Below are 12234 nucleotides of genomic sequence, written 5' to 3' on the forward strand. Positions count from 1 at the left end.
CTTAGTGTGGAAGCTGCCAGGTCTCGTGTGAACCTCATTGGTGCTCCTTGGTATCTGAATTGTCTCTTTTTGGCTTCTTGTAAAATTTTCTCCTTAGCTTGAAATCTCTTGAATTTGACACTTTCATTCCTGGGAATTGTCTTTTGAGTATTTAGTGTAGAGGGTATTCTATGAACTCTTTCAATGTCTATTTTGCCCCCTTGTTCAAGAACATCAGGGCAGTTTTCTTGGATGATTTCTTGTAGTATGATGTCAAGATTTCTGTTTATTTCTGGCTTTTCAGGTAGACCAATGATTCTCAAATCGTCTCTCCTTGCTCTGTTTTCCTGATCTGTCATCTTGTCAGTGATTTTATGTTTTTTTATGTTTTCTTCTATTTTTGTCAGTAATTTGTCTTCCAATTGCCTAATTATGGATTTTAAAGACTGGTTTTCCTTTTCAGTTTGGTCTATCCTGCTTTTTGTGGATTCCAGCTGTTTCTCCAATTGGGAGTTCTTGTCCTTTAAACTGTTATTTTATCTTTGAACTATTTCCCACTTTTCTTGCCAGAAGGCTTCCATCTTTTTGATAGGCTCTAATTTAAATTCTTCAAGAGCTTGTGGACAATGTCCATTTTTTTTATGGTTTTGGTGCATTTATTTGAATTTCCTTTTCTATTTCCTCTGTAGCCTGGGTTAATTTTCTAGGGTCAACCCCTTCTTCTTGTTTTTATTGGAGGGAGGTTGTTGTTCCTGGGCATTATTTGCCATCACCGTGGTGGAAGTTTTTCCTTCCCTGTTTAGTCAGAAATCTGAGTGAGATGGGCAGGCTCTCTGTGTATGGAGTTAAGGAGCAATGATTTTGCTTGAGGCAAGCTCTCGAATCTCTGCAGCTTCTGTTGTTTGCTGCCCTTCTCTGTGCTATCTTCCTGCGAGTGCCCATGGTCTGCGCTCTTCAGCCTGCTGGGGTTTCAGGTCTAGCTTCTCTCAGGGGTAGGTCTTTGGTGGCCTTAGTCAACTTCCAAGGACCTAGAGGTGCCCTTCACTCACTCTAGAGGTGCCCCGCACTCACTCACTGATTCTGGCACATGCTGGCTCTGACTCTGGCTTGGTAGGTGGGGTGGGGGAGGGTAGATTAGCATTTTGGTGGGAGTTTTTTCATCCCCTTATAGTGTGGCAATGCCCAAATCCCATGTACCTTCAATGCTGTGCCCTACTGTAGAGTCCATTTGTTCTTATGAATTAGGTTTGTTTTTTTTTTTTGTCTTTTGAGGTAGTCTATATCAGTGGGTGCTGAGGAGAAGAAGAGTCCTGTGGCTTGACTGCCAGCATGTTTACCTGGAAGTTCACAATTCACTTTCTATTCCACATAATTTGAAAAATTTGACCTACCTATCTACACAGGGAAAACAAAGTGGATGAAGAATGTCTATTGTCCAGATTATGATATATAGCTGCACATTGATCCAGAAGATTAGTCCTGCCCTCCAGGGAGGAGCTGAGAATCCCCTTATTGAAATGTTTACTAATCCATTTGCTAGGGGAGATACAAATGATAAACTGCTGGGCCAATCAGAAGGAAGACACATCTAGGTTTAAAAAAATCCTCTGGGGACAGCAAGGTTGCTCAGTGGATTGAGACCCAAACTTAGAGATGGAAGGTCCTAGGTTCAAATGTGACCTCAGATACTTTGTAGCTGTGTGACCCTGTGCAAGTCACTTAACCCCATTGCCTAGCCCTTACCACTCTTTTACCTTGAAACCAATATATAGCACTGATTCTAAGACAGAAGGTAAGGGTTTAACAAAAAAAAATCCTCTAAGCCCTAATTTTGGGGTGTTTTGGCACAAATGGAGGCAGACCACAAGCTTTACTAATATAATTTGATGCCTTATTAATAAAGTCTTTCTGATTCTAAGCCTTTCTGTTCCTAACCACTGCACTACCTGGTTGCCCTGCTTTAAAATGAAGGGATTGAATTTGACAGACTCTCAGGTCTCTTTCAACTCTAAATGTCTAAAAAAAAGGAAGGAAGGAAGGAAGGAAGGAAGGAAGGAAGGGAGGAAGGGAGAGGGGAGGGAGAGAGAGAAAGAGAGAAGGGAAGAAAGAGAGAGAAAATAAAGGATATCTTCCTCTGAGAGTTGCCTGTTTACCCTTTATTAAACTCTGTTCATGACAGTATAAAGCAATTAGCTAATACTATATGACAGAAAATGGAAAAGTGCCACACTGACTATATTGTATAATATATTGAATATACTGACTATAGTCGAGGTCTGAACTATAGGATAGTTATGAAATTGAGAGCCCTCTGGATTTAAGCAAAAGTATGTCTCCCGTTGTTCAGTTGGTTCAGGGGTGTTTAATTATTTGAAACTTCATTTTTTGGAGACCCTTATTTTATGTTTTAGTATCAATTCTAGGGCTGACTTATCTGGGGTAAGTGACTTGTCTAGGATCAAATAGATAAGAAATATTTGAGGTCAGATTTGAATCTAGGTCTCCTCCTGACTTCAGGTTTGCTGTTCTCTCTACTGTGTTGCCTAACTGCCTCCTTGGGGTTTTCTTAGCAAAGATACTGGAGTGGTTTGCCATTTCCTCTTCTAGCTCACTTTACATATGAGGAAACTGAGGCAAACAGGTCACAGAGCCAGTAAAAGCATCTGAAGCCAGGTTTGAACTCAGGGAGATGAGCCTTCCTGACTCTAGACCCAGCGTTCTGTCCACTGTGTCACCTGAGGTCTCGTGGTCAAGGTCAAATCAACAACCTTGATCTTTGCAGACTCTTGATAAAAATCGTTTTGGTCCCTGAGTGATTAGCTCTCGAAATTGCTGTGGATAATACATTTCTTTAGATTCTCCTTTTCTATTGAAGGGGTTTTTGCATAGGAAGACAGGTGAGGCCCCAGCGGACATCGCCATCTGAGCACCTGAGAAAGGCCTTCTGAGGAAGTGCGGGAGGCCCTCTGCTCATTTTGATTGGTCCAGGTCCCAGGGCCATGTGGTTCAGTGAATTGCTTTCCATTCCTTGGCAGAGGGGTGGGGGTGGGGATCAACCAAAACATGTGCTTCCCATTCAGTGAGCTTTCTTGAGGCTTGCTACCTGCTCTTTGGGTAAGTAGGCTCAATAAACAGCCCTCCAGAAAAGGGGATTCGGTCACAGATGATGCAGGGAGTAGGGCCAGTCAGGTGTTTTTACACCTTGACCATCTTTTCCCTCTTCCTCACTTCAACCCTTGCTGATCTAACCTGTGGCCCCACAAGGGGTTCTACTTTTCTTATACTCCAACCTAGAGATGCCTTTTGACAGAAGGGAACGGGGACTGGTGATGTGGAGGAAACCAGGGGGCAGAATATAAGTGGCCAGGCCATTTTCCAACTGCTGCTGCCTCCCAGGGAATCACTGGGCTGGAGACTGAGGCCGGAGCTGCATTGTCTTCTGCCTGGTTAAAGAACCAAGCCAAGCTGGGCAGGCCCCTAGTGCCCCAAAGTGCTAGATGAAGGCTGAGCCCCCAATCCTGGTAAGTGGTGGCTTTTCTGAGAATCTCTGGGAAATGAAATGAACCCCCCCCTCCCCCCCCCCCCCCCCGCCACCCTCGTTTCCCCAGCTGCATTGTCACTTCATTTCTGCAGAAGCTCCAATCTCCGCCCGGCCTCCAAACGCTCCTTCATTTCCATTTAGATAGCTCAAAGCCTGGGGTTTCAAATCGGACAGCTGCCAGATATGACTGTCAGGTTAGTGCCATTGGGTCACTTTCCTTCCTGGGCAGCAATCTTCCATCTTTCTAAAGGCAGAGTGTCCAGCACAGGGCAAACGAGGGCCTTGTTGTATTCTGCCCTTGTCAGAGACTAACGACAGTATTGTGTTCAGTTCTGGGTGCCACCTCTTGGGAAGGACATTGAGAAACTGGAAGGAACTCAGGAACGAGTGACGAGCGTGATTAAAGGCTGGTGGAAGGACAGGAGATGCTTAACATGAAGGAGAGGAGACTCAAGGGGAAGCGACGGGCTAGCTAGCTGTTCCTGTATTTGAAGGGCTGTCAGATAGAAGAGAGATAAGACCTCTGTCATTGCAGAGAGGAAAGCTGAGGCCAGGAGGAGAAAAAGGGGAGCTCCATGGATGCAGATTTCTTTGTGTGCCGCTGTGTCTCGGTTTCATTACCTGTAAGCTGAATAGTGTTTACCTCATACGGTTGGTGTAAGAATCAAGTGAGATTAATTATGCAAAGCATTTGATACATTTTAAGGTGCTCCATACATGGTCACCTTCCTCCCTTTAACCGTCCTCAGCTTAGGGCAGAAGTTATCATCTATTAGAATTGACAAGTAGTCGTCCAGCCTTGGAAGATTTGGAGGGGACAGGTAGGTGGTTCAGTGAATAGAGAGCCAAGCCTGGAGATGGGATGTCCTGGGTTCCAATCTGGTTCTGGACAGTTAATCAAGAAGAAAATCTTCATCCTCTAAACCCTCTAAACTTAGCAGTGGGATTGTAGTTGTATCTCAGCCAGACATTCCTCATTGTGCAGCAGAAAGAATTTCATGGTGGGAAGCTATATTAGAGTTAAAGTAAGAAACACCAGATTTTCCCTTCTACTTCCTCCTCCCCTGCCCAGGTTCCAATCTGGCGTTAGACACTTCTTAACTGTGTGACCCTAGGCAAGTCACGTATCCCCAGTTGCCTAGCCTTTACTGTCCTTTTGTCTTGGAACCAATAGTTAGTATTGATTCTAAGAAAGAAAGGTTTTTTTAAAAAAAGATTTGCAGTAATGGGAATCCTCCTCCCCCCAAGGAAAGCCTTCTTCATACAGATGAAGAGTTAAGAGCCTTCTTATGCTGACATCATGTTTACAACAAGGATGAGGATGATGACTATGGCAATTTACATTTACTTATTTTTACATTTTAGCTTTCTTTTATTCCAATAACAAACTACACATAATATTTCCATAGTTAAATGATCTGTGTTGTCTCCCTCTCCTCTCCTCCGCCCCCCCTAGAGTTGATAAGCAATTCTACTGGTTATACATGTATTGTCATTCAAAATATATTTTCATTCAGATAGCACATTTTTGATGTCCAGTCATGTCCAACTCTTCTTGACCCCATTTTGGGGTGTCCTTGGCAAAGATACTGGAGTGGTTTGTCATTTCCTTCTCCAACTTATTTTAGAGATGAGGAAACTAAGACAAACATAAGTGACTTACTCAGGGTCACATAGCTAGAAGTGTCTGAGGCCAGATTTGAATTCATGAAGATGAGTCTTCCTGATTCCAAGCCCAGTTCTCTATCCATTTGCCACCTAGCTGCCCCGTATAGCACAATGAAGTTTACAATATGTGTTGCATAAATTATCCTATTTGATACTTAACTACAGCCTTGAGAGGTAGCTGCTGTTCTAATCCCCACTTTACAGATATGGAAACTAAAGTTTAGAGAGAGTAAATGACTTGCCCAAGGCCCCATAGCCTGGAAGTATCCTAGGTAGGATTCAATCTTGGGTTTTCCTGACTCTAAGTCCTGCATGGTTTTACTCAGCTGCTTAAAAACATAGTCATTAATGGAAAAAATTATAAAATATTCTATGAGACCTTCAGGTGAATTCTGGACACTTAACCAAGGAGAAATATCTTCATCGCCTAATCCCATCACACTTAGCAGTGGGATTGCAGTTGGATCTCAGTCAAGAATAGGCCAATTATTCCTCATTGTGTAGCAGAAAGAATTACATGGTGGGAAGCTATATTAGAGTTAAAGTAAGAAACACCAGATTTCCCCTTCTACTTCCTCCTCCCCTGCCCAGGGAGGGCCAGCATTGGAATGGAAAAATATTAACAATTGCATTGCCTTCTGGTCCTGAGAGTTTCTAGCCAATTTAAGCCAAGTACATGGGGAAGAATGTTTGTGTGTAAGGAGGAGTGTGTGGGTGACAGGGAAACAGCACATGAAAGTAACACAAGGGAGGACGAGAGAGATGGAGTGAGAGAAAGAACATGAAAAAGGGAGCGTTTGGAAGCAAGAGAGTCTGACTAACTTGGAACGTGTATGGTGTGAATGAAATTGAGACAAGCTGCTCAAGTTGCCTTCCTCCCTCCCAACTCCCCAAAGGAAATCTTACTGTCTACTTCACACGATACAATAAAGTTGAAAGATAGAAGAAGAAGAGTTCCAGAAAACAATCAATCACGCTGCCTCAGAGAGTGGAAAATTGGGTAGAAAAAAATCCTGGCCTAGAGAGTCTGTGGAGGAATAGCTAAGAAAGCCTGTGCATTGCTTACACAGGTAGGCTGCAACTTTTAAGTTTTGGTCAGAGAAACTTGTACATGTCAGTGGTCACATCTCATTGGACTGGAGAGTTAAGAAGGAAGGAGAAGCATTTCCTTCCAAGAAATAAGGCATTTAGGCCCCAGATCCTCACATATAGTTGTGAACAACACCAAGCCTGATTGGCTGGTACACTGGTTGAAGCTTATAAATGCCATTTGGAAACACACCAATAGACACTGGTCTTTAATACAATGATTATCATGTTTTAGGCTCGTTGAGTACTTCTGGTCCAAGGAGAATAATGTGGGCCAGAGGGTTTCAGGCTAGAATCCCCAGGCTATATAAGATGGGGATCCTGGGAAAGAAGGCCAGAGACTGAGGGAGAGGCAATCAAATGGACCTCCATTACTGTTCTACACTCAAGGTGGTATTTCTACTCTATGTTTTTTATCTGGTCTATTTGGATTCTGAAGCTCCATACTGAATAGCTGAGAGTTCAACAGAGGCTTTGAGTCTGCTTACCAAGTTATGAATCATAATAAGATTCTAGGAACAGCCAGTCCAACACATGGGAATTCCCAGGGTGTTACATAAGATAGGAATCTGGCCTGAGGAAAACTGGGGCAGAGTTGCAATTTTAAATGAATCTCAAGACCAGCTGAGGCACGTATATAGAGGACACATAAACGGGGCTTGATGTCCTCAGACAGGGACATGAGAAAATAAATATTTTTAAAGGTGTCTGTCTGTTTGTCTGTCTAAAACCACATTTCAAGAGAAGTGAGATCTCTGGCTGTTTAGGGAGCTACAGAGCTGGGGACTGGGGAGGAAGGCTGAGGATTGTTTACAGGCTCTAAAGGGGGTCTTGCATAGATAGATTCTGATGCAGCTTATTCTAGGCTAGCAGCTGTAGATACGATCCTATACTATGGTCTGGTTGTCTTCATTCCTGGGGCAGAAAAATCATCATAACTCACGTTTCTATAGCAATTTCAAGTTTACAAAACATTTTGCTCATGGCTTTGGGCAAGGTACCACCTCTGTGTCCTTACCCATAGCCTGAGCATAACAATATTACTATATATATATATGCTTCATTGGACTGTTATAATAAAAGTATTTGCAAACTTATCAACAATAGAGAGCCCTTGTGTGTCTACTACATGCCAGGCGTTGTGCTAAATACTTTACAATCACTATCTTGAGATAACAATCTTGGGAGGTAGGTGCTATTATTATTCCCATTTTACAGCTAAGGAAAATGAGGTGGATAGGTCAAGTGTCCAAGGTCAACCTTGCCTAGGGGGTTCCATAGCTATTAAGGGCCTGAGGCAGATTTTGAACTCAGGTCCTCTTGATTCCACACCTAGCACCCTCCACCACTGTACCATGTAGTAGCTTGATGTAGGGATTCCTTTTATGTATGGATTTGATAGTTCTTTGAGGCCCCTCCCAGTTCTATAATTCTGTTATACGGGAACATTGTGCTTCAGGATCTGAGAGTCGAGTAACTGCTATACTACCGAAATTATAGTTGCTCCCCAATAAGAGAGGGGATCTCTACTGGGCCTGGGAGAGCGCTGCTGATGACAATGATGGTGGTCATCAGAGACTTCACCTATCTCTGGGGAATCTTGTGAGGATCCAGCTGAATAAAAACAGTAAAGCTCTTAGCACAGTGCCTTCACCGAGTAAGCAGATTGACATCTTCTAGCCTTAGAGGTTTACCTGGGGTACTAGGAGAGGAGGCAACCCTGTGCCCAGGGTCACACAGGCAGTATATGTCAGAGGGAGGTCTTAAACCCAGGTATTCCTGACTTTGGGGGTGGTTTTCTATCCACCTCACCTATCCCTGGGATACAAAGGGAAAGGAATTAGGGATAAAAACAAAGTATATGAAAAATAAAGACAGTTATTTTAGGTGAGGAAATTATTATTACTAAGTAGAATCAGATAACAAAATAATAAATATAAAGATGTTTTGGGAAGGGAATTTTACTTCTAACTAGCATCTATTTAGCTGGGTGTTTCACTGGGTAGAGTGCAAAGTCTGGAGTCAGGGAGACTCATTTTCTTGAGTTCAAATCTGACCTTAGACGCTTACTAGCTGTGTGACCCTGAGCAAGTCACTTACTGCTGCTTGCCTCAGGTCCCTCATCTCTAAAATGAGCTAGAGAAGGAAATAGCAAATCACTCCAGTATCTCTGCCAAGAAAACCCCAAATAGGGTCATGAAGAGTGGAACAGGCTGAAAATGAATGAATAAGAAAGCACTTGTTCTCTCTCTAAGAAGCTGTGCTCCCACGTTCCCTGCCTAAGGATGAGGCCCCTTTTAGCGTGGAGTGTGTCAGATGGTCCAATGTAATGTATGCTCAGTAGACAGCTTAGCAGCTTGGGCAGGGCTCCATCAGTGCTAAACAATTCATTGTTTAGGAATGAGGTCTGAGAGGCATTTGGACTGGAAGGGGCTGCTGAAGGCTGAAAACCAGGAGCAGCTGGTTTTCTATTTCCATTGCCTCCCTCATCCCTTTCCTTTATAATTTTATAATTGAGAATAAATGTGTCAAATCTGCAAGAGCTATTTTGGGGGCATGCAAGTGGGACACATGGACGGAGGCTTTCCCATAGTTCAGCCTGCCTTTCCTTGCACACCCCACTCCTCCTTTTACCCTAGCACTCCTCATCAGTTTGGTTTGGCTTCTGCATATTGCACATTGCTGCCAGACTCACCAGATTAAGAAGAGGCTGTGCAGGGCTGAAAGCACCAGGAGATTGTTCCAGATGGAGTCTAAAGGCTTCTGCTCTTCCTGGAAAGAAGGAATTAGCCTAACTACTTGGGAATAAGCTGGTTACTCCCACCAAGATGAGGACCCTTCCCCTTGTGGGCTTCCTGAGCTCTGCTGATAGAGAAAGTAGTGACATAGCTTCGTAGAGATGGTATCCTTTCTTAAAAGCAAATACACTTTTATTTTTATCTTTGCTTTTTATATCACCTGAATCTCTACCCCTCCCCATCAATTTCTCTCCATTCCTCTTAGAGAGGTATCTTTTCTTTTTTTTAACCAGTTCCAGGAGGCAGAAGACCGGTAAGGGTTAGGCAAGTGGGACTGAGTGACTTGCCCAGGATCATACAGCAAGAAAGTATATAATAGGCTAGATTTGAATGCAGAACCTCCTACCTCTAGGTCTGGTTCTGTAGCTGTCCCTGAGCTATCCTTTCTTAGAAAGAATTTTTTAAAAAGGAAAAAAAGAAAGGAAGGAAGGAGAGAAAAAGAATGAGCAAAACCAATCAATATATAGGAGAAAATCTGACAATATATGCAAAACCATCCCTGCAAAAGTGGAGGAAGATAGCTTCTGATAAGAGATGTCTCCCAGCAAGAGGACAGCATGAGGGCATCTATGATTCTTCTCCACATGACTCATGCCTGGCTGCTTGCTTCCTCTGTGATCAAACAGTTAACATTAAATAATAAACAGTTAATATTAAATACTTCTCATGTGCCGGGTACTGGAGGAGAAGGGGAAGGAGGAAGGCGAGAAGGAAAAGAATGATTTTTGTTCTTAAGTAGCTTAAGTTTTCTCAGGGAAGCCATAGGTGTGCTTGTGTGTATACATGCACACATATGTATATCCAGAATAAGTAGAGAATGAGTACAAGGTATTTAGGCACTGGCAGATGAGGGGGCTCCGAAAAGGCATTCTGCCATTCTGCAGAAGGGAGTGCTTATGTTCTGTCTTGAAGAAAGTGAGGAATTTTGAGGCAAAGGTCAGATGGGAGTATAATATAGGCACAAGGGATGCCCAGTGCCAAAGACCAAAGGGGAATCTGAGAGACTGAAAGAATGGTGGTACTCTCAGAAGAAATAGGGAAGCTCGGTAAGGGGTGAGAGTTAGGAAATAGGATAAGTGAGTTCTATCCTGCTGATGTTACGAATAATTTTCTCCAAGTTCATTCTCACCTGCAATCTGCTCATCTCTTCTAGAAAAGATGGAGTGAACTGGACAGTTCCTTGGGTCTCTTTCCTCTGAATCTTATGAAAATTCATAAAAGGTCCAATTCTTGTGGCTTTCACTTCATCTATGAGGCAAATGGCAAACTGGTCATAGGATCATAGTTTTAGAGCTGGAAATGTGTTCAGAGATCATCTATTCCAAACCCATCATTTCATAGACAGGAAAACGAAGGTCCAAAGAAAATCATCTGCTCCAGGTAACACAGAGAGTGATAGAACTAGGAGAAATACCTTGGGATTATGATTCAGGGTCTTTAAAGTTGTTCTCAAACATTTTTTCATTTCAATTTCATGAGCGCCCTGCAAAGTAGGCAGGATCCATTTATCATCCCCATTTTATAGCTGATGAAAGTAAGCCTCAAAACCATGAACTGATTTGTCCAAGGTCACGGAGCTAGTAAGTGGGAGAGGCAGGTCAATAATTCATGCCTAGTTCTTTTTTTCTCCAGTTAGTGCATGCAAAGGAGGGGCCCAGACACTACCTCACAAAATGTATTGCTCGAACATCATTTCATTACTTCACTATTTCAACAACATTTGCTGGTGTAGAATGAATAGCGATTTGAGTGCAGCTGTAGGAATACAGGACAAAGGTTGCCATTTCCCTCCTTCCCCACCACCACCCTTCTTCTAAGTCTTTAGTTAAATGAACCTCCAGAGTAACATGTAATGTCTAAATAAGGGGTCTTGCAATGTGAAGTCGCCTAGTAATATGCTGCAGAGAAGCAGCAGATGGCAGTAGCAGCTCAATGGAGAAGCAGCAGATGACAGCCCAGCAGCAGCAGATGACATCAGTAGCTATGCAAGGAAGCAGTGAGTGTTAGTTTCAGAGGTAGAGAATTATTTTAACTGAGATGCAACCATAGAAATATGAATTATTTAGGATATAAATGTTTCCTCTCCAATCACAGGTGTGATAATCTATGGGAGAATGTGCCCTCTATGATCTGTTCTGATTCCTTTAATCAAATCCTTTGTTTCCAAAACAATTAAAAATGAAGTTCAATGAATATGTTCTCTAGTTCAGGATTCTAAATCTCTTCCCCCTCGCCCCCCTGTGTGTGTGTGTGTGTGTGTGTGTGTGTGTGTGTGTGTGTGTGATGGACCTTTTTTGGCAGTCTGATGATGCCTAAGAACCTTTTCTCAGAATAATGCTTTTAAGTAGTTGAAAGAAATGCTAAATTTCAGTTAAAAGTTGATGAAAAGTAAGATGTAATTTTTTTCCCCATCCAGGTTTGTGGATCCACTGAAATCTGTGTTGTCATGGACCTCAGACAAGAGCTCTTTCTCTAGTTTGATGAAAGAGGGAAGAAAAAAAAAGAGAGATAGGGGTTCATGAACTGTTTTGTTTTTTTTTAACCCTTATGTTCTATCTTGGAATTAATCCTAGGTACTGGTTCCAAGGCAGCAGAGTGTTAAGTAGTGTTAAGTAACTTGCCCAGAGTCACACAGCTGAGGTTAAATTTGAACTCAGGACCTCCTGTCTCCAAGTCTATCTAACTACTGAGCATAGGATCCCCTGTGAACTGTGGTTTTGAATAGAGCCATACATAAAGAGGAAGCTTTATAGGGGGCCTACATTAGGAAGGGGCAGGGATGAGCTACAACGATATACCTAATTTTGGACACGAGCTTGACTTTTCTCTTCATTCCTTTGGACAAAAGAAGAATAAAGAGGTGAAGCCAAAGTGATTCACATTAATTTGTTGTGTGCAGGAGGAAAGCACACATCCAAAGGCTCATAACTAGATCCTAGAACACTCATTGCTTTGTTCCCACAGTTGTTTGCTTTTACCCAGGGGAAAGTAGAAAGGATCTCTCTGGAAAGACTACTGGAAAGGGGAAAGAGGATCACAAATAATTCAGTTAACAGTGCTTACAGACAGGAAGACTAAAGAGTGCATAGCTTTCCTTGTTAGTTGGGGAGGGAAGAACTTCTCAGTCTGTTCTGGTTTTTCAATCATACCTGCCCACGA

Source organism: Monodelphis domestica, chromosome 8, assembly GCF_027887165.1.
Source record: "Monodelphis domestica isolate mMonDom1 chromosome 8, mMonDom1.pri, whole genome shotgun sequence".
Classification (NCBI taxonomy): domain Eukaryota; kingdom Metazoa; phylum Chordata; class Mammalia; order Didelphimorphia; family Didelphidae; genus Monodelphis; species Monodelphis domestica.